Genomic DNA, 18,813 nt, shown 5'->3' on the forward strand with positions numbered 1-18,813 from the left:
CAAGTTGGAAAATTAGGGTAAACATGTAATAAATAAAACAAGACCAAAAGCACAAAAATCCAATCAGTAGAACTGGAGATCTGAATTTTTAAAGAATTTAGTGAAATTAGTGTTAAAAAGCACAAAGCGCCAACTCAGGATATTTGGTCCTGCTGGACCGGGACAAAGTCACACTTTCAGGATGACCACGATGGAGTGCAGGACAGATACAGACACCAAGTTAGGCCATCTGAAGTTTACCTTCTCAAGTGTGTACCAAGAGTCCCGTTTGCATTGAAGATGGCCGCGAGTAGCAGGGAAAGCGTGGCGGGAGGCTGTCAGCAAAGCTCAGAGAGCCAGCCGGTATCGCAGGTGTGTGTTGCTGCAGCTTTGTGTTGTTGGTCCCCACGATCGGTCGATGGTGTAGTATGATGTGTCAGGCTGACAGAGATTTACACTGAGTGGCAGTGCAAGCATTGAGGACATGGTGCAAACAGGCCTGTTCATGGTAGCAAAGAGCCTAAAAGCTTGATTTCAATGCCCTTGGGCCACACCAAGACTCCAGGACCTGAGAGGCACCACTTGGGGGTCAGAAACATGTTGCACCGGGTCCAGGGGCTGGTGCAAGATGCTAGGGAGCTATTTATGTCCCTGCTTCTTATATCAAGAGGCCAGCAGACTTACCCTTTCAAGTCACTCTGGGCTCTGACGTTCAAGATCAGGTTGCAAGTCCAGAACTTCTTCCAGAGGCAAGAGGGTAGTAGGCAACAGGTAAGCAGTTCCTTTAGAGCAACTGTACAGCCAAGTGGCAGTCCTTTTAGCAGCACAGCAGTTCTTCTTCTTAGCAGAGTATCCACAGCTCCAGAAGTGTACTGAAGAATTGGTGTCTGAGGTCCAGTATGTATTCCCGGGTGTGCCTTTTAAATGGGGGGGGGGGGTTACTTCTAGAGGTTTTCTTTAGAAGTCCATAGGCATACTTCCCTTCCTGTCAAGGCTCTAGACTAACTGCAGGGGATATGCAGCCCTTTGTTTGGCGGCAGGACACAGCCTATTCAGGTGTACGTGGGGCTTTACCCAGCTCCTCCCTACCATTCTGCAAGTGATGGCCCACCCATGCACACCTAAGCTCCCTATAATGTGTGGCTGTCTAAGAGGAATGCAACAAGCCCAACTGTCAGCTACACTCTGTCAAGTGATCAGAGAAAGGCTACAGACACTAAATGGCTAAGGCAGCGAAATACCAACTTTCTAAAAGTGGCACTTTCCAAACTGTTATTTATAGTTCGACTTTACCATAAGTTAGGATTTTAAATTTGGATTCCAGAGACACCAAACAGGAACTGAGTACCTATTTACATTTGGAAATTACACTTATAAAAGAAAATAAGGTAACTCCAATGTCATCAAATGGGAGAGGTAGGCCTTGCAGTAGTGAAAAACACATTTAACTGTTTTTCGCTACTAGGACATGTAAAACTTCATAGTACATAACAAACTTTTTATAACACACTGACTGCACCCAGGCATCTGGGCTGTCCAGGGTTAACCCTAGGGGTGACTTACATGTATTAAAAAGAAAGGTTCAGTCCTGAGAAAATGTTTATTTTTCCAGGTCGAAATTGCAGCCTAAAACTGCGCACACAGGCTCCAATGGCAGCCCTGAGACATATTTAAAGGGCTACTTAAGTGGGTGGCACAATCAGTACTGCAGGTCCTCAAATAGCATTTCATTTACAGGCCCTGTTACATGTAGTACCACTTTACTAGTGACTTATAAGTAAATTAAATATGCCACTTGGGGATGAGCCATTGTTACTATGTTTTAAGGAGGGAGTATATGCACTTTAGCACTGGTTAACAGTGGTAACTAGCGTGTTCTGCAGGCTTGGTTACTGTAAGAAATAGGGAAAATTGCTGAGGGGGCTAGGTGCTCATCTCAGATAATACCCACAATCCTTGTCCGGGTGAATCACTAAAGTCACTAAATTAGTCTGACCTCAACCCCTTGTTAGTTATGACACGGAGTAGACAGGCTTAACTTGGAGGCCAGGTGTAACGTATTTATTCCATACGCAAACAGCCATAAAGTAAAAAAACAATATAAGAAAAATCCCAAATCAATTTAGAAACATAAAGTAAATTTGTTGTAAATAAAATGACATGAAAATGACAAAAATCCAATTAGGGAAACCTGTGTTATGAATTTTTAAAGTCAAGGTTTAAAATAGTACCCATGCTGTACTTTGTTGCTTTGTTGAATAACTCATACAAACATTTAATCGCTTCGCTGTGGTGCAAAATTCTCCCGCTTTTTGGGAAAATTCCACGCGTGCGGAAAACAGACGGCCTCATCCGTCTTCCGCACACGCCCACCATGACGTCAGACGGCCCCCAGCCGTCCAGAGCACTGAAGAGGTTTAAAAAAAGGGTCTAAACCGTGCCAAAAAACAGTTAGGATCCAAAAGCCATCATTTGGTTCTACTTGACCAGTACCTCGGCGCGAGTTAAACTAGACTGTGATGTGGTGCGGGTTAAATACAGAAGCCAGGTTCAGCCCAGGTTAGAAGTTTTACCTTTCGATTCAGTCTCTGAAATTGAAGTCACAAATCCTCAGCGGAGCAAGGCAGCAAGCTGTGGCTGGGAAGGCTTCCACATCATTAGGTAGCCACTGGACGAGATCTCAGTGTAGTCATTGACTTTTGTCAGAAAAACTAAGAGCAGGAACATTTTTATTTTCACACCCAGAGAAGGTCCCTACAGCTGGTTACTTTCGATAATTTCTATGCTGGAACTTAGTAACTTTTTTGGAGGTCATATTTTTCCAGCAGGGGAAAGCTGCAGGTTATAGCTGAACAGGGCTGCAGGAAGCTGGATAACTTCTCTGTGGGGTCCCACTGAATCAATTTGTTGCTGCAGAAAAGTTCAGAGTGGGAGAAACCTGAATCTTCAGGTCAACAGCAATATACCTTCATCAAATCAACCTGGCAGGTTGATCCTGGTCATCTGGAGGTCTTTGAAACCAAAATAGTTTAAGTCCCAGGTTTCAGGAGATGTTAAGAGGAGCACACTTTGACACATCCAAGGGTTCCATGAGTTTGGGGACAGCACTTGGGGGGGTCAAGACTCCTCACTCCAGGAGAGGCTAGCAGCAGGGCCTGGGGCAGGTACAGTTATAATTGGTCAGCTGGGCAGTTGCAGGAAAGGTCTCTCGTAGCTTGGTGTGTCCCTGGAGTTTGAATATGAGGTCATGCGCATAACCTGGGAGTACACTTCTTTGTCATGGGTACAAGAGTACCAGCAGGTCCTGCCTTCTAGGTTTTTCTCAATTTGCAGACAGAAGGTTCAGCCCTCTTCCGATTTTCCACTGGTCCCGTAGTATTCTGAGGAGGGCTCTTCCCTAACCAATAGGGTAAAAGTTCCCAGGGAAAACATTACCCATGTTTGCAACATTTCCTATGTGCCCTGCTGCAAAAAATCCCACAGTGCTCCCTTTTTACCTAAAATAAGGTTGGCACAACCTTTCTTCCACTGTGTAGAGCTTGTGTGCCCACCCCGGAGGTGTGGCCATGGAAATGAGCTTCTCTCATCACTCTACACCAGTTCTGGTAGCACCTCTCATGACACTGATATATTGCTGCCTGCCTAACCAGGGGAGCACCCCGCCAAGGTTTTAGCTAAAATTTGCCTATGCGGGGGTAGGCCTTCTTTGAAGTTAATCAAGTTCCTGTGCACAGCCTAAATGTTCATTTTACCAGAGGGACAAAATCACTTTCTCACACCCAAGGCCTTTCCCCATCCCATCTCGTCAAAGGTGCTATTCAGCTGCCAGGAGACAGTTGGTGCTCATACAAATGGGCCACCAGAGGATCTAAAAATTACAATTATCAAAATGTAATAATGTAACCAACTGTTTACCCATGAAACAGCTAGCCTTTCTGCAGTAAAAATAGGTCTGGGGCTTTATCAGTGTAAGCACAAGTTTAACAACAGACCTTTACATGTCATACTTTTAAATACCATGCATCCTGCCTTGTAGGTGAAAAGGCCTACTTAGGGGGCACATAAAAATATTTAAAAAGAAGGTTTTGATCTGTCAAACGAGGTTATTTCAACAAGTTGAATTTGCAATTTAAAAGTGCAGCAGCCAGGCTACAAATGGTAGGCCTCCTGTTATGGTTGCACTTTCACTCGAGTGGATGGCACAGTGGGGGCTGCAGCCCCCTAGTGACATTTAGATTATAGGCTCTGGGTAAATTTCCCCCGATACCAGGGACTTATAGGTAAATTGAAGATGCCAATTCAGTGTATGCCAATTTCATCATGTTGAAAGGTGGAGCACAGGGACTTTACCACTTGTTATCAGAGAAAACAGTCAAGGTAAAAAATATGGGGGTACACCACACAAAAGATGCTCATTTGGGTGAGTGTAACTTGCGAAATATGCTGTAGCGTAATTATGTGAGATTACACAGAATTATGCAGGGAGCATAACTTTGCATTTAGTACTATTTTCTTAGCGCAAAATTCACCCTTACATCTAAAATGGACCCAAGGATGCATTTTGTGCTAAGAAAAATTGGTAAATGAAACAGAACATCCACAGCAGCAGCCAGCATCCGCTTACACACAATACGTTTGTTGTTACTGTACTCCTGTGGTAGGATGTTTGTGCCAAATTACTCATAATTATGCAAATTAGCATACTTACTCATTTTTTGGCAATTGCACATCAAAAGAGTAATGCAGAATCACCAAAATTACTCTGAATACTCAGGGGTAATTAAAATTTCACCCAGGGCTAGTAATTTCTTGCACTTTCTTAATGTCTACACACCACAAAACCTGCCCATTGTATTTTCAACTACAGTCAATCTGAACTTTCTAAACTCATTGAGAGCTACAACTATTTTCCATTTACTGGGAAAGCACGTGTAGGTTATCTTACCTAATTCATCCTGGCTCATTATTACTTTGACCTAAATACACACAATATTGTTACCAACTCCCTCCAAGATTTGGGGATGTTGTCCCCCATTGTACAGTTTAGTTATCTTTATCTTGATATAGCCCGGTAAGCCTTCACAATGCTCCAGACCTATAATTAAACATATGTCAGCTCTCTACAATCCAAGACAACCAAGACATCTACTCCTTCACTAATACCCACGATTATGCGTGTGACATATGTGATAAAGTGTGCATATGAATAGGGAACTGTGGGCTGAATAGAACTGTGGTGTGTGAAGATAAGAAACAACGAACCGGTATTATCCTTTGGCAGTTCAGCATAGAGCCATACCTCTCCAGACTAACAAAACTATATCATTGGGGTCTAAGAAGCTGTCATGTGTACTATAAAAGAATGGCTATACCATCAAAACCTCTGATTTTGGTTGAAAATCCCAGGCTTGAGTACAGCCTTGTAGAGACAGGCTCCGTGCAGCTCTACTCTCAAAGCACCATTCACTGTGCAGATAGCGCTTGGTGCAGCTATTTATGTGGATGGATTGGAGGTGCAACACATTTCTCAGGGTTATGGAAGTGGACCATAGCCAGTAAGATGAAGTACATGGTTCAAACATTTGACACCAGCTAAACAGACTAACTGCATCTTCATGGACTTTCTTCCAGTTTGAGAAGGCCAATTGTACTTTTGTAAAATACATTTTATTTGCTTCATTATTAATGTGTAATATGCATTTTCACACATCATTTCTTACCTGTGGAATGTCTTAAAACGATTGCTTTTTAAACATATTTCTTATGATGTGTAGTAATTGCATTTTCTAATGTGTTTTACTTAGGCCACTTTTCTGTGCAGAACACTATTTTAATTATGGTGGGGGCTCTGCCTGCCACTCACTCAGTGATTCCCCCCTCTGTGCACATCCTCTCCCTACAAGCTCCTCAGAAAACAGTCAAGATAAAGTGTGCTAGAATATTTCTCAATGTTGTCATTCTTCTGCTCATGGTAAACTTCTCTAACTCAGATGTAATTGTCAACATGTAACCACATCTTCTGATGCTTCAATGATGTCTATTCATTCAAATAGTGTGACACTGCAAAGTAACTGGTTTGTTCAAACATCTGATTGACATCAGCATAGAGGGTATTGAATTATTATACAAGAAAATGGGTTAGTGCTTATGTACTAAGGTAATGACGTTTATTTTTAATGTGTTCTGATTTGCTGAAGAAATTATGCTTTTCTTCCTAAATTTGCTGCCCATGGACACTAACAGCCTGATTCATGAAAACCGGCATCTGCGATTCTCAAATAGCGAAAAATTGCGATTCGCTATTGAGAAATCGCAGATCGGAATTCATGATGTTTTGCGATTAAAAAATGCGAATCGCACGCGGCCGCAAATCCCGTTAGCGATTATCGATAATCGCAGATAAATCGCTATTTCCGGCTACATCCGTGTCGGGATTGTGATATCGCAAATAGCGATATCGCTAATTGCGAGATCGCAAAATCGCGAGATCGGGAAAACGGGAAGTCGCATTTCGAGCCTAGTGATGACATCACAACCAGGAAGCAGCCAGTTCCCACCCCCATTCACCACAGTGAGGCAGACCTCGAGTCAGCAACTGGGAGAGCTCCTGCTAATCTTGTTGGATTCCTACTCTGCAACAACAGTGCTGCCATGTCTGAGGAAGCTGTTCCTGGGCCCAGCAACACCACAGGGCGGAAGAGGAAGATAACATTTTCCGAACAGGAGCTTGAGCATTTGATAGAAGGGGTGGTGGCCAACCACTCCAAACTGTTCGGCAAGGACTCTAGGAGGGTGCCGGAGCAGGAAAAAAGGAGGATCTGGCAGGGAATAGCGGCCACGGTGAACTCCGTGGGTGTGGCTGATAGGTCACTGGACGACCTAAAAAAAAGATGGTACGACCGAGGTCGTGCCAAAGAGAAGGTGGCAGAGCGCCTTGGAGAGGCATCGGGTTCTGGAGGGGGAGGACCTACAGTCCCTCCAAACACAGCCTTGGAGGACCAAGTGGAAGACACGCTTGAGAGGGCGGCGTGCATTGGAGTAACGAGTCTGGACTCATCCCGCCCCACCCAAGACATCCAAGGTAAGTGGCATGCGACTGCGACCCTGTCCCCTATGAATGTCCATGACCATATAGGCTCCCATAATGTCCCATAGTCATGTCATTGTTGCACATCAGGTTATGCCCTGAAGCATTGTGGGACATGTAGTGTGGCCACAATGTAGTAGTACCACAATGCAGCCAGACAGGTTCCAAAGTACGCAAAGCCATAGCCAGTCAGGGAATGTCACCCAGCATGCAAGTAGCAACTGCACGTGTGACAGATACATGCAACTAATGAACGTCCACTTACCCTCACAGGTGGCGCAGACAGCAGCAACAGCGAGAGGCTGCTAATAGATGAGGAGGCCCAGGATGAGGAGGATGTGCCGCCACAAACACAGGCACCAGCCCCTGCCGCACCAACAACACCAGCAGCCAGGTCCACCAGCAGTGTGCCTCCTGCGCCTGGCGCAGCAACCACTGCCGCAGCCAGGCCCACAACTAGCGTGCCCCCAGCCTCAGCCGCAACAACTACAGCCGCTGCCAGGCCCACAACTAGCGCGCCCCCAGCCTCAGCCGCACCAACTACAGCCGCAGCCAGGCCCACTACCAGTGTGCCTCCAGCCCCTTCCGCACCAGCAACCCCTGCTGTGACACCACCAGCAGCTGGTGCTACTACATCAGGGCCCGCGACAGCTGCATCACAGCGGCCAGCCACTGTGTCAGGGCAGCAGAGCAGGCGTGGCAGGTCTCGCCAGCAGTCCAATGCAGCAATCAGCAGGAGGGGAAATGCACAGCGGCTGGGGCGAATGAGCGTTGAAAGACGCATGCTGCGTATTCATCAGCTTCAGGCACGCCAGCAAGGTGTCATACAGCTACAGTTGTACAACATTGGGCGCAATGTGGCCGGAGTGGGGGACCGCATGGACCGCATGACGGCGGCCATGGCAGGTGTGGGGGAGGGAATGGCCCGCATGACTGCAGCCATGGAGCCCAACACTGCAGCTATCACATCACAGCGCAACGCAGCACGCCGGCACCACCGTCAGCTATTGACCCGGCTGACGGCCTACACCAGGTCCAATTATGTTGTAGGCAATGCAACAGCACAGTTATCGCGGCGGTCCCTTGCACAGCAGCAGCAGCTCATCCAGTGCTGCGAGGATGTGGCCAGGGTCCTCGACCACCTGACCACTGCCGTGACAGCACTACACCCTCCTGCCCTACCAGTCACTGTTGGGGGTGATGATGTCATTGAGGGGACATCGAGCATGAGCAGCCACTCTGCCTCACAAGTAGGGTCACTCAGGCGCAGCACCAGGCCCATGGCAGGTACACGTGCCTTGGAAGAGGATGAGCCTCAGAGGCGTTTGGGTGGTACGCGCAGGAGGCGCAATTGACTTGATATGACTATTTCTGGCACAGGCTGAGTATAAGCCTGCCCTGTCCTGTCACACAGCAGTATGCAGTAATACTGTTACCAATGACAACATTAATAGGGATAGCATTATTGTGAATGAAACAATAATAATTTATTTTGCAGCACACATTGGCGTTGTGTCATTATTACATTTTGCATGCATTTGTGATTTGTGGGGTGAGGGTAGAGGGTGCACTAGAAACTGTTCATTGTGATGTGGTTGCGGCGTCTGTGGCCTTCAGCTGGGTTCTCGACGCGTGCATGGCGCGCATGTGCAGGTGGCCGGTCGTCCCCTTCCGATTCACTGCCAGAGATGTCGACAGGTATCCTGCGCTTGGTAGCAATGTTGTGTAGGATAGCACACACTGCCACAATGCGGCAGCACACTTCAGGACTGTAGTACATGGCCCCACCTGTCTTGTGAAGTATGCGGAATCTGCTCTTCAGTAGCCCAAATGTTCTCTCTATGCAATTCCTTGTGCGTATGTGTGATACGTTGTAACAGCGTTGCTGTGGTGTAGCAGGGTTGAGGTATGGGGTGAGGAGGTATTCACGCAGGGCGTAGCCACTGTCACCTGGATGAGAGGAGCAGAGGGTGAGTGCCTTTGCAGTGCAGCTAGTCATTGGCAATGTGACATTGTGGGCAAAGTGTACTTACCAAGTAGGTGTCCTTCCCCGAAGTCTCCCCTGACCAGTTGTGTGTGGAGGCCGCTGTGGCGGAATATGAAAGAGTCATGTGTACTCCCCGGGTACTGTGCCACTATGTCGGTGATGTATGTCTTTGCATTGCAGACCATCTGGATGTTGAGGGAGTGGTAGGACTTGCGATTGCGGTACATGTACTCCGTTCCAGCAGGTGGGCAAATGTGGACGTGGGTACAGTCAATGCATCCTATCACGTGTGGGAAACGGGCAACATTGTAGAAATGTAGCTTGGTCTCATCCAATTCCTGTTGGCTGGTGGGAAATTTGATGTGCTGGTGTAACTGGGTCAGCATTGCGTCAAGAAAACTACGTAGGCAGCGGGACATGGTGGGCTGGGATATCCCCCCAGCTGCCGCAACTATCCCCTGGAAGCTCCCAGAGGCCAGGAGGTGCAGGCTACACAATACCTGGACATGTGTTGGGACGGCATTGGTCCGCCTTGTTGGGTGCTGCATCAGGGGGTCAAGGTCCTGTATGAGCTTGATAATCATAGCCCCATTCAGCCGGTACTTTGCGTATATTTGCTCTCTGGTCTGGCCCAGCAGGGTGACCCGCTGGCGGAATATCCTCTCCTGGATTCGGCGTCTCCTCCTTGCTGCTCGCTGTAGCCTTCGCCGCCTGACCACCATGTACATTCCTGGCATTGTGAGACTCCTTCTGCTGTTGCTGCTTCCCCTTAAGTGTGTTTGGTCAGGCCTGCACCAGTTACTGATTGGCCAACAGTTTTTCAATTTTTTTTTTAACATGGGTTTGATGGTTACCACCTGCTTTGGGTTCTCCTTAAATTGCGCCTCGCAAAATGCGATTTTTGGCTTTTTCGCTAATAGCGATTTTTCATGAATACCGATTGCGAGTAATGTGCGAATTCGCTATTATTTTCGCAGATTCCGTGCATTTTCGCTATTTCCGATTCGCTATTGGTATCCTGCCGTGATTCTGCGAATGTTTTAGCGAATTCGCAAATCTGTTTTTGCGATTTCGCAATTTTGATGGTGAATTCCGTTTTTGATATTGCGCCCGCAATAGCTTTTTCGCAGCTATTGCGGGCGCAATTTTGCTTCATGAATCAGGCTGTAAGGGCCTGATTTAGATCTTGACGGATGGGCTATTCATCATTGTTAGGATGGAGTAACCCATCCGCCAAAATCTAAATCCTATTATATCCTAAGACATTTAGATTTCAGCAGATGGGATATCCGTCACTGTTGTGACAGAGTAACCCATTCACTGAGATCTAAATCTGGCCATTAAAAAAGTTTCTGATTTTTAAATACTCTGTTTGACTCTGAGAGTATTCGTTGTACTGACTCTGTGTCATTTATTTTTGCTTTTTTTTCATAATACCCTTTAATTTTTCATTTATCCAGAACTCATGTATTTAGTGGGCCTAATGTTATGCTGAGATTGGAATTATTTAATGAAATTGTACTTTATTGATTCTGATACTTTGGGAGGTACCCAAACGAGGGTTCACATTGCCTCATGAAATTGAGTTTTGACACTGTCTTCGATCCAGTTTAATGTGGGAGATCTGACTCAGGTACATTTTGGGGTGTTTTATTTTTGGGTGTACAGTGTTTTGCGCCCACACATTCAAGATCACTGTACAGATATAATCAAGGGGAATATCCATTGCAGGATAGAAAAGTGGTTGCTCTCCTTTTAGCATTTAGCTCGGAATTCCAGAAGTATTATTTTGAGCGCAGGTTTTCCAGGCTTCAATATAGGAAAACATTGTGAGTGGGAACTTTTGTCATTATTCCCAGGACCAATAGGAGATGGTGATCTTTGAATGTGGTAGGGCATACATGGCTGCCTCAAATTGTGTAAAGAAAGTTTCACCTTCACAAGATTATTTAAATAGGATATCTATCCAAGAGAATTTGAAAAAAACCAGCAAAATAGTAGATTATACACAGCCTGCAATATAGCAATTGTGCTGTTGGATTCCCTGACAGAAATGTGTTCTCCGTAATACCCTACGTAGATCAAAATATTCTGCACTTTCTTAGCTTGGCCTTCTTCAAGACATTTTCTATCTGGTCATATAGCACAGACAAATATACCTACTCCTCACTAGGCCTGGGCGAAGCACTACGCTACGCTCACGGAGTTTGCAAAGTTTGCGCAACTTCGCACTACGCGAGCTGCACGTAGCACAGTGCGAACACGCGTAGTGCAGCGTAGCGTAGTGCAGAGCTCATTTTTTGCTTGTTCGCGGTCCTAAACGTCATATTCGCGACCACAAGCAAGCAAAATGACATCCCCACGAGATTCTCAAAGCAGGGAGGTAAGGTTTCTCATTGTGAGTGGTTGCGCATGCTCGCGACCGCTCTCAATGAGAAACTACCAGTTCGCGTTGAGAAAGCTGCAGCTCAAGTAATAATCTACTCGAGCAGCAGAAAACTACAGCTTGCACTGTGCAAGATGCCGTTTTCAATGATTGCACAGTGCCGGATGCTTGTCTGCACTGTGCAATCATTGAAAACACTTCTTGCACAGTGCGAACATGCTACTACGCAGCTCGCGTAGTGCTACGTGAAGTTCGCGTAGTGCGAAGTGCACTTCGCGTAGCTTCGCGTAGCTTCGCGTAGCGCTAGTTCGCGAACTACGCCCACCCTTACTCCTCACCTGCAGTATCTTTTGCTGTACAATATCAAAGAACTCAGTCAATGCACCTTAGTCCTCAATAGGGGTGTGCAAAGATTTGTTTTTTGCAACCTTCATGAAGGTCTTTGGAAATCTGTGGGTGGTGTGGAAATGTCATCCACTTTGCCATTTTAATGTGAAAATGTTAACTTTTGTGTCAATTTATGTAATCCATATCCTTACTGAACTCAAACAAATTGTTCTGAATGAAGACATATTCAGCAGAAAGCTAAATTTGCAGAGAAAAAAATCTGAAAGTTTCCAGCCTAGTTGGTTTTTATTATTAGCATGAAAATGATCTTGCTCTATGGTGAAAATTAGAATGTGGGAGCAATTTTGCATGGGTGAAGGTAAACAAAGAGAAGTTGCAACCTTGATGAAGGGCAAACATTGAGGTTCTGTAATTCTCTAGTCTGACTCCATTTTGTTCTGTGCCACCATTTTGTGTTGCCCTCACGTAGGCCTGTGAAGGTAGCCTGACAAATAAAGTGGCCTGACCTTCTTAGTTCATGTATCCATTAACTAGGTTTCTTTTTGACTCTGAAATGAACTGTAAGAAACTAACCTCTTCACCTGAAACTGACCTCGCAAAGCCAATTTCCCTGATCGATCTTTGTCTGAGATTGCCAATCAATGTTCAGGACATCGTTAACTTTTAGTTTCCTTGCACATGCCTTATCTTTTTCAGCATCTGTTTCTTCATTACTTGGGTTATGCTTTCAATTATAGGTTTGTCCAGCTTGTGGAGATTGAATTTGGGACATTCCTAATAATTAACTTTTGGGTTGGGATACTGTAAATTGAGTTTTTGTTATGCGACACTTTGTTTGAAAATGTACCTTATTGGCTAGAATTTTGTGCAGTGGGTGTACATTTATAATGTGAATATTGGGAACAAAAAGAAAACGTCTCACCTTAGTAAAATGAGCAGTATCCTGAGAATTTACACCGTGATGTATTTCTAGGATCACTGTTACTAGCTGCAGCTAATAAACTTGGTCTCTGATGCCATCCAGAAGAATTCCGTGTCTCTGTATACCAAGACAGGTGAACTCGAAGATCTTAGGCGTGCTCCTGACGCCGCTGGGTTAAACCCCGGTTCTTCAACTGGCGCCCAACGTGGGGCGACTTCAGCGGTACTGGTCCAAGCCCGAAGATTGTGAGGAGCCCCGTGAGGAAATTCTGGAGGACGGCCGCCACTTCATCGACCTTTGCATGTCGACATGGAGCGAAGGAATTTTTTCTGCGAGGCTTCCCCTTTCCGATGGCTGCGAAGGACTGCTGCCCTGACTGTCGCCCTGTCTTGGACCCTCTTGTGATGATTTGTAAGGCGAGATGTTAGACGGTCTTCTGGTGGTGTGACAGACATTTTGGTTAAGTATAAGTGGGTCGCTCCCACGACTTTGTTGTGTGTCTTGGTTTTGATTCGGCCATTGCAATAGTCGAAGTCGAGGGGTTCGTATATTTGCGAGTGTATCATTTTTCATAACCCCTTGAAGTTTGAAGCAAGACTAGTGAGCTAAAAGATGCCTGGTTTTAGCAAATTTAGGAAATGGTTTTGTTGTAGTTGTAATATAGATTCCCGATCAGAGGACTCGTGTCCGATACCTCCGGTTGGAACTCCAACTTATGAGCTCTATTCAAAGCATGGTGTAGGTCCCATTACCTTTAGTGAAGTATGGGTCCGTTATACAAGGAAAGATGGTGTTTTACGATTGCCCCAACATGGTAGTTTTGAATCAGATGTTTTAGATAACCTAGAAGTTGAGCTATTTAAGAAGAAAGCCCGGCCGGCGATGTTTGACTCTTTCCGCCTTTGGCGTAAGGAAGCCAAACAGCGAGAAATTGAGCAAGCTAAGAGAGATAGGAAGGAAAGCAATATATCGGTAATGCAAGCTGCTAGGCAGTTTAAGGAAGATGAAGAAAATCGTGCGATTGAAGTGTCAGATAGACAACATTGCATGGCCATTGGCAAATGTTACCTGGCTTTGCCACCTCCCCTTTCAAATGTGACTGAAGACCCTGACAAGGATCCTTTGATGTCACATTTACTGAGATTACCACCCCCTTATGTGCAGGGTGCTACTGCACCTCCGTTACCTCCAGTTGTTCAACACCCTGTTGTCGTTCAGCCACCCGTTGCTTCACAGGTGGTTCTTCCTCCCCCGGCGCAGCCCCCTCCAGGGCCGCCAGCCTTGCCACCAGCCTTGCCTCAAACTCCTTTGCCTTACACTCCTTTATCTTCGACTTCTCTTATTTCTGTCCCTACGTCTCTGTCACCTCAAAACACTTTGTCTCCTGTCCTCATGTCAACTTCTTCTCCTTCTGCTCGGTAAAGAATGACTGAGACTGTCACTACAACACTAAAGAAAGGGAGTTAGAGGAACAATAGCTAAGGCTCGCCCTCCAAAAATATAGTCAAACAAATGGTCTCTGTTACCAGATTCCTAAGAGCCTTGCTAGTTTTTATAGACCACAATCAACACACAATGGGGTCGGTCGTGAAGAAATCATATTATGTAAGAAAAAAGGAGAAATTGCTCCTTTTTTAGGTGTCCCCTCACTCACCAGGGTTGCCCCATGGTGACATGCTTCCTCATTGGGGCCATCCCAGTCCTCTACGGGCTGGGGCGTGCTACGACTTGCGAGTTACGTAGGACCACTTTTCAAAAAAGACTATGTGTGGTGCATGTGTATTTGGGGAGTGGACTATGTGATGTATCTAAAAATACCTGCCCAGTAGGTTTAACAATAAACTTTATTTTTGCCTCTAGGTGGTAATATTAAAAACGGGGTGGATAGATAGGGTGCCCTAAACGTAATGTGTCAAGGTGTACCTATCAACTCCTATTGTCAACATGTTTCGTGCATACCCCAAGCACTTCTTCAGGACTATACACGGACCAGCCCTGTGTTCGCCACTCCTTAACTCTCCAATGAGTATTTTGGATTTAATAATAAAATAAGGTGAGAATGCAGCAAACTATAATAAGTGCATGCAGATAATACCTACGTATTTAATCCAAACACGTGGTTCATGTCATGAGACCTAACTGGGCCCCATGGATTCGGAGGGGTTCAGTATCCCAGACGATTTGTATAGTGGATATCTATAAGAGGGAGGTATCCACTATACAAATCGTCTGGGATACTGAACCCCTCCGAATCCATGGGGCCCAGTTAGGTCTCATGACATGAACCACGTGTTTGGATTAAATACGTAGGTATTATCTGCATGCACTTATTATAGTTTGCTGCATTCCCACCTTATTTTATTATTAAATCCAAAATACTCATTGGAGAGTTAAGGAGTGGCGAACACAGGGCTGGTCCCTGTGTAGTCCCGAAGAAGTGCTTGGGGTATGCACGAAACATGTCGACGATAGGAGTTGATAGGTACACCTTGACACATTACGTTTAGGGCACCCTATCTATCCACCCCGTTTTTAATATTACCACCTAGAGGCAAAAATAAAGTTTATTGTTAAACCTACTGGGCAGGTATTTTTAGATACATCACATAGTCCACTCCCCAAATACACATGCACCACACATAGTCTTTTTTGAAAAGTGCTCCTACGTAACTCGCAAGTCGTAGCACGCCCCAGCCCGTAGAGGACTGGGATGGCCCCAATGATGAAGCATGTCACCATGGGGCAACCCTGGTGAGTGAGGGGACACCTAAAAAAGGAGCAATTTCTCCTTTTTTCGTACATAATATGATTAATTCACGACCGACCCCATTGTGTGTTGATTGTGGTCTATAAAAACTAGCAAGGCTCTTAGGAATCTGGTAACAGAGACCATTTGTTTGAGACTGTCACTAGTCTTTTGTCTCCTTTCTTTGGGTCACTGAATATGACCCCTGTTTCTGAACGTAAGCAGAGATGTAGTCAGATCCCTGGTCCCGAAGAGCGGGCAGTGTTAGATCTCCTTGCTCGTAGATGGGTTTCGAATACCTCCAAGTATAGTCTACAAGTGGTTATGGATATCTTCCTACAGTGGGAGGCACCAAAACAAAGGTATGTTTTTGATGTCATGTGTACCTTCCTTCGTCAGGAGTGGGAAGATAATGAGTTGGGTTCAATTCCACTGGAATTGCTTAATGTTCAGTCTGAATTTGCTAAAGGGACGATAGTGGGTTCCGATGTTGAGGAAGCGGTAGAGACACTACTCACTTTTAGGTCTAGACTTCCACCTCAGTCATTGTTCGAACCTGACCCTTCTATCAGGAGAAAAGTGAAGCAATATCCTATGAGAGAGGTTCCCCCTGTTTGGAGAGAGGCAGTTGTGGCTGATGCCGCTCATGGTATTGCGGCTGCACGGGCTCATTTTCAGCGAGTGTGGGTGCATATCCCTTGGAAGAGATCTGAGGTCCTGGCTCTTAAGCAGACCTTGCCTGACCCCCGTAAAAATCCTGCTGGTTATTATAAGGAGTTGTCTCAGACAGTTGATGCGTGTGTTATGAATTTAGCTGACATAGATATGTTGATGGGTAATGTAGTTCCTCAACCCTTGTGGGCGAAGATCCGTCATGAGGATCACGCGCCAGAGTTAGGAGATACATGGGTTAATATTACTGTTGCAGATGGTCGGCAGGTAGGAGGTGCAAACCTGAACCCTTAGTTGCAGAACTACCTGGTAGGATTATTAATTTAATGAAAACTATGATGCCTCCTCTGCGGGTGAATTGGGACAAGTTAGCGGCATGCAAACAAAAGAAAGACGAGAGTGTGTCTGATTTCTTCACTAGGTTTGAGGAAACATACATTGATCATAGTGGTCAGGACATGAGTACAGAAGGTGGTCAGAGGTTGTTTGTAGATACGTTTGTTTTTAATTTACTTCCTGAACTTTCTAATAAGTTAAAGGACTCTGAGAGTTCATGGGCTGTTTCTTCTTCGGCCCAGATATTGGCTACTGCACAATACTATGAGAATAGAGATAAAGACGAGAAGGATAAAGTAGAGAAGAAGACTAGAGAATTAAAAACGAAAGTTCTTCCGCAGCAGGCTTATCCGCCTCGCCATAATTAGCGTCAGTTTCAGCAACCTTCCCAGTTTCAGCAACCCCCACAGTTTCAGAAACTGTTGCAGAAGCCTGAGTCTTTTGCTTCGCGACTCCCGCTAGGCCCTAATCAGTGTGCTTATTGTAAAGAAGAAGGTCACCTCAAGAATAGTTGCCCGATCTTGCTACAGCGTGCGAATGGTATGTCTGGTCTGAGAGGTCGTGGTGGTTTCCAACAAGTACCTAGGGGTAGGGGACGTGGTACTTTTCCCCAGAATGAACGTTCCTTTTCCCCTCAGAATTCTATGAATTATTTTGACCAACAGAATGTTCCGACAGTCCAGTCCGCTCAGTACTACACTGATGATTATTATGTTGGAAGTGAGAGTGCTGGTTTTAATGATAGTTAGGACAGCCATGGACAAAGGGAGGGAGTAGTGTTAGTTCCAGTAGACCAGAGTGGACCTTATGTTGAAGGGATTACATCAGGTGTGGCAGAACCTTTTCTTTTGGATACTGGTGCAGCAAAGAGTTTTATCATGCACTCTAAACTCCCCGGCGCACCTTTGTCTGGCTTGACCAATGTTTCAGTAGGATTTTCTGGTGCCCCAGTTCGTAACCCGGTTTCTTGTCCTTTGCCCCTTTCTATTGGTCCCTGGGAATTGGAGGCTCCCCTTATTCTAACGACTAGCTGTGGCGAGAATCTGTTGGGTTTGGACTTGTTGAAAAGATTGCATGCGACATTACATTGTTCTCCTTCGGGAGTACATCTTACGGTGGGTAAGAAAGTGATTTCCCCGATGCATCTGTCTAAGGATCGTCTTCCTCTGGAACTGCGTTCTCTCCCTGATACACTTTGGGCTACAGGTCCCAATGATGTTAGTCTATTGCAGATTCCACCCTACGTTGTAACCCTTAAGTCGAATGCTAAATTACCTCGCATTCCTCAGTACAAAATTTCCAGTGATGGCGAAAGAGCTCTTTTAGGGATTATCTATGATTTGGTTGAGAAAGGTGTGGTTGAAGAAACGAGAGGTAATGTGTGTAACAGTCCTGTTCTGCCTGTCCTTAAGCGTACTGACTCTTCTCAGCCACCTGTGTATCGGTTTGTGATCGACCTTCGAGAGGTCAATAAGATCGTTGTGTCACAGTTTCCTGTTGTCCCGGACATTACTGCTTTATTGTCTATGATACCTGCCTCAGCTGCTTGGTTTTCTGTTATTGATCTGAAGAACGCTTTCTTCAGTATTCTGATTGCTGAGGAAAGTAGGGATATTTTTGGCTTCTCTTTAGGAGGCCGCAGTTTCCGGTTTAAGCGCGCTCTTCAAGGTTATTGAGAGTCCCTCCATTTATAGTCAGGCTTTGAAAACTAAGCTTGATACTCTTGCATTGCCTTCTGGTGCTACTCTTATCCAGTATGTTGATGATCTGTTGGTTGCTGCTGATGATGAAGAGATTTGTTAAGAAGTTACTCTTTCTTTATTGCGACACCTGTCTGACCTTCATCATAAAGTGTCACCTTCGAAGTTGCAGTATTGCCGCCAAAAAGTGACCTACTTAGGTCATCTCTTGTCGAAGGAGGGAAGGCGATTGACCCCAGAGCGTATTCAAGCGATTGCCCAAATTACTGTGCAATGCACACAGAGAGAGGTGCGTGCCTTCTTAGGTATCACCTCGTATTGTAGACAGTGGATTCCAAATTTTTCTTTGCTAGCGAAACCTTTGTTGGCACTTACTCTTAAGGACACACCACACCCTCTTCCTTGGTCTGACGAATGTCAGAAGGATTTTTTCGGAATTGCATGATGCATTGTGTTCTGCTCCAGTGTTGGGTACCCCCGACTACAGTAAACCTTTTACACTTTATGTACACGAAAGAGAAGGTTGTGCATTGTCAGTGTTGACGCAACAATTTGGAGACAAGCAGCGCCCATGTGCGTATTTTTCAGCTACTTTAGATCCGGTAGCTAGGGCGTTGCCTAGTTGTCTAAGAGCTACAGCGACAGCGGCT

Source organism: Lissotriton vulgaris, chromosome 12 (genome assembly GCF_964263255.1).
Source record: "Lissotriton vulgaris chromosome 12, aLisVul1.2, whole genome shotgun sequence".
NCBI lineage: Eukaryota > Metazoa > Chordata > Amphibia > Caudata > Salamandridae > Lissotriton > Lissotriton vulgaris.